An 18,341-nucleotide genomic window follows, 5' to 3' on the forward strand; every position below is an offset into this window, starting at 1 on the left:
ATGGGAAATGACAAAGCAGGACCTGAGCACAAGAGCCCTCTCCCCTCCTGTGCTTTCCAGCAACTGGCATTCAGAAACATGACTGTCTCTAACCAGAGACAGAGCACAGCCATCATGATTGGTAGCCAGGGGCGTGGCCAAGGGGCAGCAGGGAGGGGCAGCTGCCCCCTCATCAATTAAAATACATAGCAAACCGAGGTTCTTAACAGGACGATCCCCTTGCCGGAGTCCTGTAGTAAACATTGACACACATCTGGAAGATGTGCACACTATCAGCAGACTAGCAGAATCAGCAGAAGCAAGATTGCGCAGGAATTGTGGCATCAAGCATTTATTATTTACAGCAAAGAAAACAAAAGAAACATGGCGTGCTGTGTGAGCTCCTTCTCACACATCCTCTCTGTCTGGAGAGAGAGGGGGAACAAAGAGCAGATGTTCATCAGCCTTATGCACAAAACAGTGATAAGGAATGGAAACATCCAATCATGTGACCCTCTGCATTAGTGGCAGTGAAAATACTGACAGTTCTTGCCCCCCCCCAACAAAAGGCTCCCCCCCAAAAAAATATATATGGCTATGCTCAAGCTGGTAGCCACTGATAGCGTCCCCCCCCCCATGAATTTGTTCTGTCCTCTTTTAAAGGCATCCATGTTGGTGGCCTATAGAAGTTCTTCCTTTCCTTCATCCTGAATTTTCCAACATGCAGCTTCGTTGGATGTCCATGAGTTCCAGTGCTATGAGAGAGGGAGGAAAACCTATCTCTCTCCACTCTCTCCATGCCACGCATAATCTTATAAATGTCTGCTATGGCGCTTCTTACTCACCTTTTCTCTAAATGAAGGAGTCCCACGCGCTGCACACCTTCAAAGAGGGCATTTGTTTGCTCAGACCCAAATCATCATTCTCGGTCCGGAGCTCAAAATTCTTTGGCTAGAAAACATTCCGAAAAGTAATGAACATTTACTGAGTCACAGGGTATCCTTTTGTCAAATAAAAGGGTAGAGGGAATACTGCCAAATACACACACTTATAGAAAAGTCTTGGCAGGTTCCTGGCTAGGAATCAAGGCAGGTGCAAAGGAAAGAATTTCTATGAATAATGCAATTCTAGATCCCTTTGATGCTTCAGGGTTTCTTTATTATTATTTTTAAAAATCGAATCCTATTAACAGACAGGTCAGATTTACTTATTAAGGAACCACTGTACACATTTTTCTTTCGAAGTGAGATTTTCTTGCAGAAGACTTGTAGCTGTTTGACAAAAATGCAGGATTGTCTTGACATTGCAGCGGCATTCTAAACACTTTAGCAGGTGTTGACCACACTGCAATATGCTGCTGAGGCATTATTATGGCAGCTTTTAGTCTCTTATAATACCTGTAATTTTCTGCTGTGCACACTAAAGTATTAAATTGCCCCTGAATCTGCTTCACTTTAGATAATTATTTTATATAGCACTTTACATATTCAATTATTCCAACATAATACTTTGAAGTGCCATTCCCCTCCTCAGGAAATTAGCTGGTGCGGGTTATGATTCCTAGGAGACTTCTCCTAAGCAAGTTAGGTATTTGTGGTTATTTTGTGCCCCCTTTGTGTTGATTCCTGACACAGCCATTATTTGATCGAGGTGTTTTGGGCTTGATACATTCATCCTCCCTCCTAATGACACTATTCTGATGCCATTCCATATCTCAGAGAGCACCATAGGCTTTTTCTTAGCCACATTTTCATCTCTCTCTTTTAAAATGGCACGATTGTGGTTGTTATTCATCTATTACATCTGGCAGTCATTTTATACAAAAGAAAATCATTTCCGTGCAATTCAGTAATATAAAGTTGAATAAATAAAAGCAGTTTAAATCTGGAAAAAAAATAATCAATGAATGGCACAAAATGGCATAAAATCGTCTTCCAGTATGATGAGACCTAGCTCTACCCACTCTACTAAAAGATGAGCTCTTTCGTAGGAGACAACTTAACTACCCAAGGCCTGAGTGAACTAAAGTGCCTTAGCTTTGCATGTAAAGAGTAACAATGTTGGGTGTACCTCCCTAGCAAGAACATCTCACAGACAGGGGGCCACCACTGAAAAGGTCTTTTTCTTCTGTGGATCCCTCTCTCAGGTGGGGCCCAAGAAAAAGACCCTTTGATGAAGACCACAGGTTCATAGCGGGAATCCGTGGTATTGCAGTGTGGAACCATATGGGGGTATTGTATGATGACATTTTTTTCCAGTTCTTGGAAAAGACAAAAGCGCCTGGAAAATGAAAAGGATTTCTGCCTTTGAAATCCCAGTAATGTCTGGGAAAATCTGGTCGTATGGCAGCCCTAAGCTAGTCCAGCATCCTCTTTTTACCATGGCCAACCAGATACCTTTGGGAAGCTTGCAAACAGGACCTGAGTGCAAGAGCGCTCACCCCACATGTGATTCCAAGCAATGGTTATTGAGAGGCATGCAACCTCTGACAGCGTGGTAGAACCAAGCCATCATGTCTAGTAGCCACTGAAAGCCTTGTTGTCTATTAATTTCTCTAATCCTCCTTTAGAGCCATCCAAGTTGTGGCCACCATTACATCTTGTGGGAGCAAATTCCTTAGCTTTATGAAGAAGTCCTGTCCTTCTCAAAGCCTCTTCCAAGTATACCCAGAAGCTTGAGAGTTGCATTTTCATTTAGTTAATAAAAGTTAACTGAAAGTTAACTAAAATGTACAGAATGCAGCAGAAGAGTGGATGCAAAACATAAATAACGAAGGGGAATTTGCAAAGTCCTTATTTCCCTCTTATCGCTGATTTTGTTTTCATACTTTCACACCGATCAGCATATGTTTGCGGTTTCTTTTCCCCCACCCCCCAATCCTTCCCAGGTTCCTTTCATTTGTGTTTTAATTTGTACCTGCATGTAGAAAACTGGTTTCCACCACCTGTTCCTGTTTTGTTTTCTCAGTGGGGGGACATAATTCTTCTTAATCTACTTAAAGGATTTAAATGGTACATTAACATTATCCCTTCAGGCTGATGACGCTATGCCATCGTGGAATGTATAAAATATAAGGCGATTTAATGCAGCCATCTTTGGCTCTCTGGCTACCAACAAACTCTTAAGGCAGGAGAGTAAATGAAGGTCATCAACTTTCACTACCTAAATCTGGTTTTGTTATTCTCTTATTTCTTGTTCAAGCCTTATCTTTTTGGGGGTGGGGGTGGGGGAGTTTACTATAGAAACATAGGAAATTGCCTTATGCCGAGTCTGGCCATTGGTCAATTTAGCTGACTGGCATCAACTCTACAGCATTTCAGACAGGGGAACCCTACCTGGGAATGCTGCAGATTGAACTAGGGACCTTCTGTATGCAAAGCAAATGCTTTATCACTGAGCTACGGCCTTCTCTTTATTCATCTTTGATACAATTTACCTTTAGCAAGGTTGCTTTCATTCCCTAGGGCAGCACCTCTGGCCCATGAACCAGATTAAGCCTACCAAGCCTTGCTTTAACTGTTTTAACGGACCAAGACCTTGCAATGACCACCTGTGGACCTTCTTCATGTGTCTTTTTTGCGAGAGATCCAGAAGGAGGCAAAACAAGAGCGGACCTTTTCTGAGGTGGCTCCCCACGTGTGAAATGCTCTCCCCAGGGAGGCTCGCCTGGTGCCAAAAACTCTTCTCCCAGGCCTTTGGCTAATTAAAGGCTTGTGTCACCTTTTTTGGCCTAGCCATTGTACACCCACCTGCCCTGCACCTGAGGTAATATATGATGGATCCAGCTCATTTCCCCTGCCATAGGGCTTATAAGAATCTCAAGGTTATGCTTCGAAGAGAGTCTATACCAAGTTCCTCCCAACAACTCTTGACCTCACTGGTATAGGTCAGTGGTAACAAAAGTGGTAACAAATTCGGACAGGGGGATGGGAGACAAGTTATATGATGAGAAGTTGAAGGAACTGTGTATGTTTAGCCTGGAGACTGATGAGATGGGGAGCATGATGACACTCTTCAGGGATGAGTAGAGGGCAAAGATTTGTTTTCTGCTGCTTCAGAAGGGGAGGAATCAGACTAGCACTGCATTCACAAAGCAGCTTACTCCGTTTCCCCCCAAGTTTCCTTAATTGTTAGTTTCTTCATTATATTAAAGCTTTCACATGACGTAAAAGCCACTTTTGGAGAACTAATATAATATAGTGCATGTTTGTGTTATTTCATTCCACACAAAATACCTTTTGCAGGAGCGAAGTGACAAAATTTGGGGCGGTATCCCAGCATAGTTTCCCCCTGCTGTTTTTATGGCACACTTGCAGGGGAACAGAAGCATGCATGTGTGGAAAAAGTAGGGGTGTAGGGGGCACAGTCTAATGATGTGCATTGTTGTGTCACACCAGACCCATTGGTGTGAATGAAATTTAGCGTGACATGCCAGTGTATTGGTCAAAAAGCCACAGTTCTATAGCCCAACAGGTGCTGGAGTGTGAAAAGAACTTTAGAAAATGGCACAGAAGTGCTAGCATTATAGGGTGCTCAGAGGGGCGAGGAGGGGGTGGAAGGAAACCCAGACACAATAATGGAACCTTGGAAGTGCTGTGCCCTGCGGGTTCCTCTTGTGGCAGGAGGGGGCCTATGGGAGGACAGCATGGAAAAGGAGGAGGATTAAGTTAATATTATAAGAATAGGATTTTGAATTGGAATAGAAAACCCGCCATAATTAATTAGAGAATGTCAGGAAAACCAGGAGGAAGAGTATCGAGGAAGTCACAATTATAATGTTAAGATAATAAGAATTGGGAATTTATATTTCTTCCCTATTGTTGTTGTGTTGTTTGTATTTGTTTAACTATGTTTATGAAAGAGCTGGGGGGAAACCAACCCTCAGAGCTCCTCCATTCCTGTCCTTTCAGTGGCAGGGAGGGGATGTGGGGGGAGGAGGGAGGGGGGAGGCCAAACCCAACTTATAATGGACCCCTTTGATTCTTAACGCCCACGGGTACCACTGGTGGCAGAAGTGGACTGGTGGGTGGAGGGAAAATGAAGGGACAGTGTTATAATGTATGTTTTGTTTGTCTTGTTTGTATAAAACTAATAAAAATTATTTTTTTTAAAAAAAGAAGTGCTAGCATTATAATCAGGAAAACTAATGAAATATTGTCCATGTCTGAATGCAAATGGGCTTAAGTGACTGGTGGGCAATTTTTGGCTGAACATTAAGGGAAGCATCTTGACAATATGAGTAGTTTGAAAATGGAACCAATTACCAGGAAGGGTAGTAAAGGTCTTCAGGCAGAGAATGGAGAGCCAACATTTGGGGATGTTGCCATTGGGGATTTCTGGCATCAAGGCAGGGCGGTGAATTAGTAGTCATTTGGCCCCGGGATTCTGTTCCTCACTTGTGGTTATATTGCATGTATATTGGAACAGTTTCTTTGTGATATTACTGGACCATGTGTTGGAACCAGCTGTGTAACATTACCAGACCAAATATTTCGAGCAGTGTTCCTGATCTAGTACCAAGCGAGGTTTCCATTTCCTGTGGCTTGTACCCAGTACTAGTCATACGCAGACTCATTGAAATTAATGGCATGATTAACTTAGGTCCATCAACTTCATTGGGTCTGTTCCGAGTCAAACCTAGTTGGCAACAAATTGCAGACTATCCAGAGCTTGATGGAAGCTCATGGACCTCACCAACTGCAAGATTCCAACCAAAGGCATTTTGGCTACAAAGCTCTACTTATTATTATAATTAACCTATTAATCACATTCTAAACCACCATCTGTTTGTCTGCACAAGGACCCTAGCTGACATGTTCGGCACCAGCTGCAGCCTCCAGACCAACTCCAAGGGATAGCCCCATATAGAATGTTTCCCACCTGCTTTTGCAGCCAGTAACGGACACTGCAGTGTCATCATAGAGTTCACCTTGACCTCAAGAACTCCAGAAGGCCTGCCTTTTGCTGGCTTTTTCACCACCTCTGGCTTCTGCCCAGATTTGTGGTGTGTTTCTGGAACCCACAACAGCAGTTAGGAAATTGCAGGTGGGAGTCACAGCAGTGTTCACTTCTTAACATAACATCTCTTTACTCTGCAGAGCAAAGAGACTTGTGGAGACTTAATCTGAATCAGGTGTATTGGAAAGTGTTAGATAAATGACTCATCATAAATTAGTGCCCAACTTAAAAAACAAGAGTGCCATCTTATTGTTTTCAACAGCTGCACTCATAAGCTCAGAGTACTTTGCTGATCCTTTCTAATTGGATTACAGGGGATTAGTCTCCCCTAAATTTGGAGGACAGAGAAGAGGAAGTTGGTAAATGCTTGGCAAGGATGGCTGGCTGTCTCTCTCCACTCAGCGCAGTTGTCTGTTAGGCTTCCTTCCTCTTACCTTTCATCTTCCAAGTAGTGAATGCATACCCCCAACCTGTCCTTATTTCAGATTTTTCCCATTTCCCCTGACCTTTCCATTACTTATTTACCTTCTCAATTTCCAGCAGGCTTCACAGTGTGGCTCCGTGATTGTTAAATGCATTCCTTAATCTAGTTCTCTCTCTGAATAAATAGCTTGGTCCAGCCTAAGCTTTATTGTTTCTCGCCCCTTTTAACTTCATGACATTTCTTCATCACTTAAAAGTTGCCTTTTATAAAAACAAAATGAAAACTGTAACCTTTTCTTCCTGGACCCTTGCTAATAATGCTCTGCATTCTTAATCATTACATGACTCCTTTTCCATTCTTTCATGTGCATTGCTCCGCCATTTAAAAGCTCGAAGTCACATTCTGCATCTTGGCCCTTTCCTCCTCATCACATTGCCTGTGCTATATGGGCAAATACCAAACGCAGACATGGCTCTTCTCTCTTGCCTAAGCGGCAGTTTCTAGATATGTATTTCACTTGGTGATTACAATTTTCATTGGATAGCCCTAGTAATGAGCATGTGGTTGGGCAGAGCTAGGGATGGAAGAAGGCAGCGTTTTCTGTCCTCCAAAGTCACCGTGAAGAGTCAGCAGAAGAATGCAGTGGGATAAGGAATTGAATACTCCATAAAGGGCCTGCAAATATCTGCACATATAAATGAATTAAAATATGCACCAATCAGGGCAAAGGTAACCACTTTTAAGATCCATTGACTCATGGAAGCAGCAAACACATGTCTCCCATTCAAATAAAATGGAGCTTCAAACTGTTCTAGCTTTGCCTAGATCATGGCCAAAAGAAGGCAGAAGATTTCTTTGGGAATGTCATAAGGCATTGTTTTTTGTTCCGCCCTGTGTTTGTCACATGCAGGCGCAGCACTATTTCCATTCCACTGCAGTTCATTTTCCACCCAAAGGTATGATTTGTCTCACTTTCTGTGTGGCAAAATTATGAAATCCGTGGAATTAGTTGCACAAACTACATGGTTATGTTATTTCACCCCAATCATTTTAATGCAAAGGAAACACAATACAAAGTTTAACCCATCACATATTGTTCTGCAGACTGAAAACAACTACCTTCAGTCCTTTTCACTATATCCATTTAATAACAATAATAACAATTTTATTATTTGTACCCTGCCCATTGTTCTAGACATGGAACAAAGAAGCAAAGCTTGCCATTTGCACGGAAGCTCACTGTGCAACAGATTGTCCAATCAGTTGCACAACAAAATTCCACTGAGGCAAAATGTTTTGCAAGCAGAACATACCACTAACTGACTTTAACATACTGCTACCTCTGATGCAGCCCATTGAAACAAATGGACCGTAGTTATTCTTGTCCATTTCAATGGGTCTACTCTGAGTAAAACTTAGTGAGAGTAAAACACAACCCTCAGGATCCAAACATGCCATGCACTTGGCTTAACAACTGTGTGCTTTCAATGCTCCTTTTGTCATAAGCTTTCCTCCCCAGTGTGTGTGTGTGTGTGTGTGTGTGTGTGTGAGTTATCTTTCAACAACAGATAAAATTAGACCATTCTTGCCTTCCACCTCCCTTTTTGCAGGCTACATTTCTTCCTTTATAACTCATCCCTGGAGAAAGGTTCATGACTGAAAAATCATTGCTAACTTCATTTTCCGTCTTCAGCGCACATTTCTTTCCCAGGGCAATAATAAGGAGTAATGGCCAACACATCTTGCAAGGCCTGCGGAAGGCAGCAAAATGCCTTTTGGTGTTTTCTTATTTGTTGCCATATTTAACTTATTTTAAGGATGCTAATTTGTCTTCCCGGCTTAGCTGTTTGTCTTCCATTTAGTGATCCTTTCCAGGCTTTCTGTGATGCGTTCAAAATGAAGTTGGCTTCTCCCCCAAACCCCCCACCCCAAACCCTGCACAACAGAGAAATTAAACGTGGAAACCTGTGGCCCCCAGCTCTTCTCTTTGAAATGGCTCATTCAGCCAAACTGCATCCATATTTTTACTTCTGGAAAAACCCCACTTCCTTGAGAGTCATAGGACTTTGAGTAAAGATGTAGAAGATGGTGCTATCAGAAAAACAAAAAGCTGCCTTATATTGGGCCAGACCACTGCTACATCTAACCAAGTATTGTCTATTACAATAGCCTTCCTCAGTCCAGTGCCTTCCTCGTGTTTCTGGAGTATGGTGTCCATTACCCCCAGCCAGCATTGACAATGTTTAGGGATGGTGGGAATTGTAGCCCAAGACATTGAGAAAGGCTGCAGCTCAGTGGTACAGCATCTGTTTTGCATGCAGAATGCCCCAGGTTCAATTTCCTAGTCCCTCCAAGTGGGGGTAAGAATTTTCACTTCCCAAACCCTGGAGATCTGCTGCCAATCAGTGTAGGCAATACTGAGCTAGGTGGACCAATGGTCTGACTTGGTACAAGAAAGCTTCCTATTAGCATCTTATTCCAGTGCTGCCTTTGCCACTCCTATATTGAGATGCCAGGTTTTGCATGCCAACCTGTGTTCTTCTACAGAGCTAGGGCCCCGGTGATGGGTCCTGCTGCTCTGATTCCTGGGCACTGACCTCACCGTTCTCTGTCACCCCATGAGTACTTCTTACACCAACCTCTCCAAATCCCCAGTTTGCACAGGTGTATCCCAGTCCTGGCTACATCCTTCACTGGGACCCTCTTCCTCTTCCCCATTGTCCTGCCAGTTCGTGACAACAATATATTGTAGGACCTCTTTAACAAGTCAACCTTTAGTCAAAACAACAAAATAGTCTCCTGGCTTTTAAATCAGTGGAGTGGAGGACGACCCATTACAGAGCAATTTGGGGGGGGGGCAGGAATGGCATACTGTAAGCAGAGAGGAGTTTCCCACCATGTGCTATAGTTGAGGAGGTGAATTGCCACTTGGTTTGTGAATGGGAACTTTATAATAATGTTCTATCTCTTTATTTAGAGCATTTGTACCCTGCTCCTCAGCCCAACAGCCTCCCAGAGTGGCTTATATAAAATCAAAACAGGACAGTCTCTAATAGCAAGCTTACAATCTAAAGCAAAAGCAAAAACCAAACAAAAACCCATAATGTAAAAGGGACAGGGAGGGAAGAGGAAAATAAAAGCACAAACTCGAACATCGGTTTCTAAACAGTTGTCCCTATATTAATTAGCTGGCACAATTCAGGGTCAGGAGGTGACAAAACAAGACTTCTGCTGACAAAACAAGACTTCTGCTTCCCATCTCTCCCACAGAGGGCATTCTGATGTAATGGCCACCCTCAGGTGACAGTGGAGGGAGAGGAGGCCTGAGGGAGCTGGCCTGTCACAGCTGAGCTGATAGGAGTCCTATGATGCCTCCTGCATCCAGCAGTGATCTGGGCATAGAGGTGGAGGCTGTAGGGGCACCAGATGGAGAGTCAGGCCAGGGCTCAGAACTGACTGCAGAAGATGAAGAGACCCTTGCACCTGAGACAGTAGGCAGGGCCGGTGCTAGGGTTTTTGGCGCCCTAGGCGAGGTCACCTTCTGGCACGCCCCCCAGTGTGAATGGCAGGAGGGATGAAAAGGGGCACAGAGCCCATGTTGCTGGCCTGGGCAGTGGACGCTGTCTCCGTGCCGCTGCCGACACCGCTTCCTTCCTGCTCTCGGCCGCTTCTGGCCGCTTCCTCCCGCTCGGCCCAGAGGTGCCCGCAGCTTCTGATTGGCTGCTCTTCGGGCACCTCTGGGCCGAGTGGGAGGAAGCGGCCAGAAGCGGCCGAGAGCAGGAAAGAAGCGGCGCCGGCAGCGGCACGGAGACAGTGTCCGCCGCCCAGGCCAGCCTCCAGAAGGCACGCACAGCGGCGGCGGCCTCAGAGGAGGATCGCCTCCTGCGTCCTCCTCCCCACAGTGCCCCTGTTCGCCAGGTGCCCTAGGGACACCTGAGCCTAGGGACGGCCCTGCAGGCAGTGGCGGGAGGGCTGGCCAGCGCAGCGCCCCTCAATTTTGGCGCTCTAGGCAGTGGCCTAGTTTGCCTTTATTAGCACGCCGGCCCTGACAGTAGGACAAGAACCCCCAGAGGATTCACCCAGACCACCGGGGCACCTTTCCCTGAGCTCAAAGACAAAGACTCCTGAGGTGATGGGAAGTGGAGTTCAAACCACCTAGGGAGCAGTAGGTTGGGGAAGGCTGCTCCTAACCTCAAACCGCACTGTGTCTAGGAAGGTTAGCCTCGGAACTGTCTAGAAAAGTTCTCTCCATCATGCTTGACGCGTGATGGTCTATTCCCAAATGGACACGACCACTTCACGACACACTCTTTTCAAGATAAGAGTATCGGCAAGGGAGAATGCTGCCCATCTTTACACAGCCTGCCAGCGGGGGCAGGGGATATTTAATTCTCCGAGTGAAAAGAAAACAGAACTGGCAGGGAGATAAAAGCTACTCAGTGTTCTTCAGAGTCTGTTTTGGAAACCCTGGAGAGTCAATAACAAGCGGGCATTAAAATATTTGTTTAAAATAATTTTGTTGGTGTCCCTTTAGATTTAAACGGGAAGCATCACCTGTCACTCTGCGGAGTTTCTGCACCCTCTCTGTCAGGTGGTGGAGAATATACAGCTGCCTGCTTGACAGAGGTAATGAATTCTGAGACAGGTGGTGTTTCTTGATTATGCGGCATTATAATTGTAGACCTTTTCTTGCGGCGTCCTTGACAGTTCACTTTTATATCGGGAATGGCATGCAGATTAACTGATGTCAGGCTGGGGGGGGGAGGTTGCACCCCTTCTAACAAAAAGTTGAATAAAATTGCTAACTGGAAAGCAAGGGAGGTGAGGAAATGGTGACTGGAGTGGGAAAATGCAAGGAATCTTTCTACAGACGTCTGGTAGTGTGCCAAATGCCAGCCATTAGAGGGCTTCTACTAGTGCAAAGTCACAACTGATGGCACCCACTGTCTGCACTGACTTTCAGCAGCAAGAGTAGCCCCCGTGGGATGAATCTCTGGAAGCTGTTGAACTAAAGCTCCCATCATCCCTGATCGTTGGCCCAAATGACGGGGGCTTATGGGAGTTGGAGTTCACAGCATTATAGCGGGTACTGCGTTGCCTTCCCCTGTCCGGCAGCATCCCTGGTAGCAACATCCCATGGAGGGTTATTTCCAGCTACCCCACCCCTTGTCCTTGGAAGCCCTATAAGAAGCTGCTGCAGAAGAGGAACTGTTTCTAGAACCAAGATGAAACTGTAAAGCTCCCTTGTTTTTGCCACTGGCCACTGGATGTTGCCTATGTAACCTTGTTATATTTATATTACTGAAATGCAGTTTTTTTGTATTTGCTATTGTGTTGTTTTGCTATGTTATTATGAAATTGTTTTTGCACTGTTTCCTTTTTTATGCTTTATTGTGCTTAAACAAAAAGAGTTTCAACAAAAGAAAACCATACATTTATGTCACCTGGTATGCGAAATACAAAGTTAACAAAAATAAATTAATGTTCTGACTGCAAATCTTCTTTAAGTACATCTAACTTCCCGTCATCTCTATATTTCATTTGATATTAACAAAATTATTGCATAAACCTATCCATTCAATTTATAATAAAATATTATTTCTCCTCAGTCATTGTTTTTTTTTACTTAGTACAGCTACAGAAGTTATTTGAAGGCAGCAACCGAGTTCATACTGCAACAGTTATTCTTAAGATATATTTTGCAAACTTCCCATTTTACAATGAATGTTTGTTTTCACTTAGCTTTCATTTTTTCGGATAATTGGGCTAGTTCTGCATATTCAACCAATTTTAGTAACCATTCTGATCTGGAAGGGGTTTTTATCACTTTGCCAATTAGGATTCTGTTAGGATTCTTGCTGCGACAGTGGCGTACAGAAAAATTTCTCTTACGTTCCTTGGAATGTCTGGTCCTGTAATTCCAAGTAGGAAAGGTTCTGGTTGTTGTTGTTTTCCCCAAAAGACACCCTGAACATTTTTTAAAGTTCTGAATAAATATCATCCCAGAAAATCCTCTTTTTTTTTACAAAGCCACCACATATGAAACATTGTACCAATTTTCTCTCCACATCTATACAGTACTAGATATATTTTTATACATTTTTGAAAGCTTCCCTGGAGTCAAATATCAACAATATTGCATTTTTTGAAAGTTTTTCCCTCAGAGTGTATCACTTTGTAAATTTCCAGTTTCCGTAATTTTCCCTACTCTTTCAATTCTATATTATACCCAAAATCCTGGGCCCACACTGTTTCCTTTTGAAATGGCTTTGTTTTCTTTCTTGTAGGCTGCTTTGAGCATGATTTCTTTTTTGGTGGAAAAGTGGCATACAGATTGAATGAATGAATGAAATGCCAAGGTTTTGACTCACATTTAGAGGCTGAAGACATGTGATTTGTGCAGAATGGTCTCATGTTCACTCTCCAGGTCCAGGTTGGAGGGAGCCCTGGACAGGCTGCCCACCTCCACCTGCAATCAATCTGTTGAGCATCAGGTTGAGCTTTGCATCATACCCACCCACCATAAGCTTATCAGACCACACTGGGAAAGGAAGTGGTGCTCCGCTCAGCAGCAAGAGGTGCAGAAATGAAGTCCCTGCAGTCCCTGCTCCATCTCTAGATGTGCTCTGAATGCCTTTAGGCGGGGAACCAGAGGCATTCTGCAGGAATAAGGATGCTGGCTGCTGAATGCCAAGCAAACTAGCAAAACTAATATTTTTCTATAATAAAATGCTTTTACGTGATGGCAGCCGTGCATCAGGTGTTGATGCTGGGCCTTCCCAGTGTTATCTGTTTAAGACATTGTGTGGCGATACCCTGAGCCCTCCCTGGAATAAATAAAACAGCTGGCAGTCTGTGAAGGGTTAACCATCATTGGGTGAGCCCTGCGATGCAGATCAACTAAGAACTCACCCCGGGGCCACCACTAGGGGCATGCCTTAGGCCCTCACCTACCACGGCTTCGGACATGGCCACGCCCCGGACTCCTTAAGGGAGTACCCTTTAGCATTTTGGGGGAGGTGATGGCAGCAGCCTCCCCCCCCCCACCTGAAACCTTTCAGAGATAATCCAATGCCTACTGCTAAAACCGAAGTTGTGACAAGTTGCTACGAGGTAGGCGAAAACCACCAGGCCAGAGCCAATTTGCCAAGTGGGAAAATTCCTACCAGGTCCCTCAACGGCGACCAACCGAGGTCCATAGCAATGTCAGAAGGAGAGACCTACCTAATGGGAGGTTGGGTGGGAAAACGCAGCAGCTGGGGGTCCTGTAAAAGAAAGAGACCAATTCCCTGTCGCGCGTTCACTTAAATCAGCAAGCCGCACCCCCTTGGGGCATCCAGAGTGGATGCGCCAAGGGAGCGCCGCAGCCGGGAGCCGGCCAATGGGCTGGGGGGGGGGGGGAATGGCAACCATTTCCCCAACACGTGTAGGCTTCGTGGTGCCCACAATCTCCCCTCCTCCTACTGCGGAAGGGACTTTTTAATGCATGCAGTGGCTTTAGGGGGTAGGGGTGAGGAGGCAGTTCTTCAAGAAGCTCAGATTTTATTTAGAAGTTAAATGCTTTTGATAAAGAGCACAACTTCTCCTGAATGAACACCACTTAAATCCCATGGGAGTTGTGCAGGACAATTTCTCCACAGACTATTTGCAAAGGCAACTTGCATGCTGAATAATTCACAAAGTGCAAACACATTAAAAAAAACACCCATAAAACCACTCCGCCCCTAATTTTGGATTCTCTTCCATGTAATAGTTTTGCTGAGTTCTTTCTATTTATACATTGACAGCTGTACACTGCAAAGTGAATACTGTTTATAATTAATAATGTATGATCATTATGATGCTCTGTACGTCTTTTATTGCTTAAATGCGTCTCCATGCAGCTTTTGATCATCTATTTCTTCCTTCCTTCCTCCTCTTATTCTTTGGGAAGAATTCAACATATGTTTTCCTGTATTGATGTGGAGATCCGCTTGCTGGGTTTAAAATTGCAAACAACAAATAGCGGCTTTTTTTGGGAGGGCAAAACATATTTTGTTTTTTCTTAAGTTCTGTTAAGTTCTGATGAGCTTTCTTTCCAATCACTGGTAGGAGAGAACAAAGCAAATCTTAAGACTGTAATCCTAAACACTATAGTCCAGGGCTGTCCAGCTACCAAGAGACTGCGATCTACTCCCACTATAAAAACCTGTTCCTGTAGTGATCTACTTGTTGAGCTTTGTTTAGGGAGCCAAAGTTGTTGCGCTTTTTTTGGGGGGGGGGTAACTGATGGTTCAAAGATCGACCAGCATCAACCATGGACACCCTGAGATCGACCAGTAGATCACAATCAACCTGTTGGACAGCCCTGCTATAGTCAAATGAAATTGCAGGCAGGATTTGAGATAAAAGCAGCGGAAGAAAAATGATAAAATAATGGTGATGGATACACTTTTTGTAATAACTGAAGATACAATGCAGTAGAAAAGGTTCGAGTAAAAACACTGTGGAGCTGGGGGTGAGAAGTCAATTTATGAAACAACGTAATTATTTGATATGGAGATTATTGTGAAATTGTTTGACAAATTTAATAAAAAAAATATATTGAAAAAAGAAAAAGACTGCAATCCTAGGCATACTTCCTGGAGAGTAACATCATGGTAAAGGTAAAGGTAAAGGTAAAGGTAAAGGGACCCCTGACCATTAGGTCCAGTCGTGACCGACTCTGGGGTTGCTCATCTCGTGTTATTGGCCAGAGTACAGCTTCCAGGTCATGTGGCCAGCATGACTAAGCCGCTTCTGGCGAACCAGAGCAGCACACGGAAACGCCGTTTACCTTCCCACTGTAGCAGTACCTATTTATCTACTTGTACTTTGATGTGCTTTTGAACTGCTAGGTGGGCAGGAGCTGGGACTGAGCAACGGGAGCTCACCCTGTTGCGGGGATTCGAACCGCCGACCTTCTGATCGGCAAGTCCTAGGCTCAGTGGTTTAGACCACAGCGCCACCCACGTCAAGAGCAGACCCACTGAAATTAATGAGCCTAAGTGAATTGTGCCTATGAATTTCAAGGGGTCTGCTTTGAGTAGAATAGCACCCATAGTCTCTGTGGAAACAGCAGGAGAAAAGTTTATTTTCCTGTTAAAAGATACAAAACCATTTTTCCCTTGTGTTTTAAAGATCACATTAGTTCATCATGTCCATTTAAGTATATTTTTAGATGCTGAATGCAGGAAGGTAATGAGTTTTTCCACTCTTTAAAAAATTTCCACCACATTTCCCTTTTTGGTAATCAGGCAATGGGGTGGGGAGAGAAAGATGGTTCTGTTTAATTCTCTCTCCAAAAGCAACTTGCTGTAAAAGGTTCATTTAACTTTTCCAGGTTAATCCCCAATAATCAGGAGATTGCTACTTACCAGGATTAAACCACAAGGGGGTGGATTCCTTAGCAGAGAATTAATCTGTGCTAAATTCGAATCCATCTTTGAGTAGGTTTACCTCTCATAGTCCACCTCCCTGGACTTTTTTCCTTTGCACAGTATGCTAGTTTCTGCACACAGTCCTCTCTCTCCTCCTTTCAGGCAAGCAAGATTCACTCTCAGGGTTCAAGGACACAAACACTCAATGAGGCTTCCAAGTTGGGACCACAGGAAGCTGACTTATTGATCCATCTAACTCAGACCATCCAACTAGCTCAGGGACTGGCAATGGTTCTCCAGGACTTTGGATGCATAGTCTCTCCCATCTCTACATGGAGATGCTGGGGGTTGAACTTCAGACCTTCTCCGTGCAAAGCAGGTGTTCTACCACAGAGCTACAGCCTTTCTTCACTGAGGGATGTAGCCTGGGGAGAAGGTGTGCAGCCTAGGTGAATTGGGGGCCTGGGGAAAGCCCTGAGCATCAGATGCAGAGGACCTCATTGGGCCAGTGCACCTGAAGTTCTCCATCCCTACCGTATGGTGTCTATTTTTGCACTGGGAAGCATCTGATAGCAGCATGCAGCACCCTTAAGCAGCTGCACAGCACCTTGGAATTGACACCCATAGCCATGCTGGCATCTGAAATGTAATCTCCATCTCAGGATTCAGGAAGCGACAAGCTGCCATTTAAAAACGTCCCACAATGCTTTTTAGCAACAGGTACTCAGAAGCATACTACCTCCATTGATGCAGGGCATGGCACAAGTGGCTAGGGAGACATATTTTCCCCTCTCATGATACTGGAACTCAGGATCATCCAGTGAAGCTGGAAATTGGAAGATTTGAGATCTGTGGAACTCACTTCCACAAGATGTGGTGATGGTCACCAACTTGGGTGGCTTTTAAAGAGGATTAGACAAATTCATGGAGGATGAGGCTATGAATGGCTACTATGCTTCTGAATACTAGTTGCTGGAATCACAAGTGGCGAGAGCACTGTTGTACTCAGGTTCTGTTCACAGGCTTCCCATTGGGGCAACTAGATGGCCGCCATGAGAACAGGACATTGGACTAGATGGGCCTTTGCTCTGTTTTGGTAGGGCTCCTCTTGAATTCTTCACTTCTCCAGGTTGTGATACCTGTTATGTATTCAGTGGCCTCTGTTTGCCTGAGCTTGAGTCTGGACTAAGGATTCTGAGCCCCTGTGTTCTGATTTGATTCATCACAGAACAATGCAGGATTTGGGCTTCTGCCATTGGCCCTTAAACTTTGAGTTATGATTTGCAGCTTGGGAGTTTAGATAGCCAATCACGTTGGGAGTGGGAGTGGCCCAGGCCTTCAGAAATGTATATAAGCAGTTGCCTTGCCCCTGTTGTCTGGTTCTGTAAGATCAATAAAAGTTCTTGCTGTTATCATTGTGTCTTGCCTTGTGGGAACCCACCTACACTTCAATACCATTCATCTTTTCCTGTAAATTCTGTCTTTCTCACTAAGATGGAGTGAAGAACAGCTACCATTAACATTTCATCAACCCTCCCAAGTGGACATGCTAAGGACATTTTAAAAATCTTCAGGCACCAATTGCATCTTGGAACCGGCATAATATTCTGACAGATGTGAATTGTTGTGAGCAGATTGCTCTTTGAAACAACAGTTCCAAGAAACAAACTCTCTAATAGTATAAAACTGTCTGGGAAAACACGCCAAGCTTTTCCAAACAGTGTAACCAAGTTTAACACATCCTGAAGTGACTTATTAGTAGCTCCGTTCAACCTTTTATATTTCCCAATAACAACCCAACGTCTTCATCTTATCACATGGCGCAACAATTGACTGAGTCTAGATAATGGAGCTGCCTGCGGGCTGCACAGTCTTATAGATTTTAATGACTCGTTAGGTACTTATTCACTTTTAACTTAAACAGCTTGGCTGTTTTGTAGAGAACGAACCTTTAAAATGGAATTAATGCTTTTTAAAAAAATGTAATTGAACTGCATAAGAGGAATTCCGCCAGTGGAATTCCATGTCTAAACCAGCAACTTTAATCTGGTTTCCCCATTATTTGTTCTTTCCTCACTTTGCCCTGCCTGCACCTCTTGCAACGCTATCTACAACTTAATGACCTTCTCAGGCTTCAAGGTTTATGTCAGTGGAATCTCTCTAACTCTCTTTCTTTCTCCACCCCCTCTCAGAAAACAACTATATTTTGCTTTTTAATAAACATCCATGGGCCTCAGTTTGATCACAGAAACTGACAGCTGCTTCTCTCCCCCTCTCCATCCACTTTTGGGCTGTAAATATTTTCCTTCATGTTATTTGACCTGTGAGACCCAGAAGAATGCTCAAAACAAATTTCTTTGAATTTCAGCTAGGTTGTGCTACCAATCAACTGCATTTTTTAAAAAATGGCTAAGATAGTACAAAATGTGGGGGGGGGGTTGGCAGCGGCAAAAAACTACAAAGTATGTCACCCCCCCTTTTTTTTGCTGCCCATGGCACCCAACTTGTACTGGCACCTACAACATTTTATAAAGGTATGAGTACAGGCACTTGATATTCTTATTACAAAATATCCCACTATA

Source organism: Zootoca vivipara, chromosome 6 (assembly GCF_965207765.1).
Source record: "Zootoca vivipara chromosome 6, rZooViv2.hap1.1, whole genome shotgun sequence".
In the NCBI taxonomy this organism is placed as follows: Eukaryota; Metazoa; Chordata; class Lepidosauria; order Squamata; family Lacertidae; genus Zootoca; species Zootoca vivipara.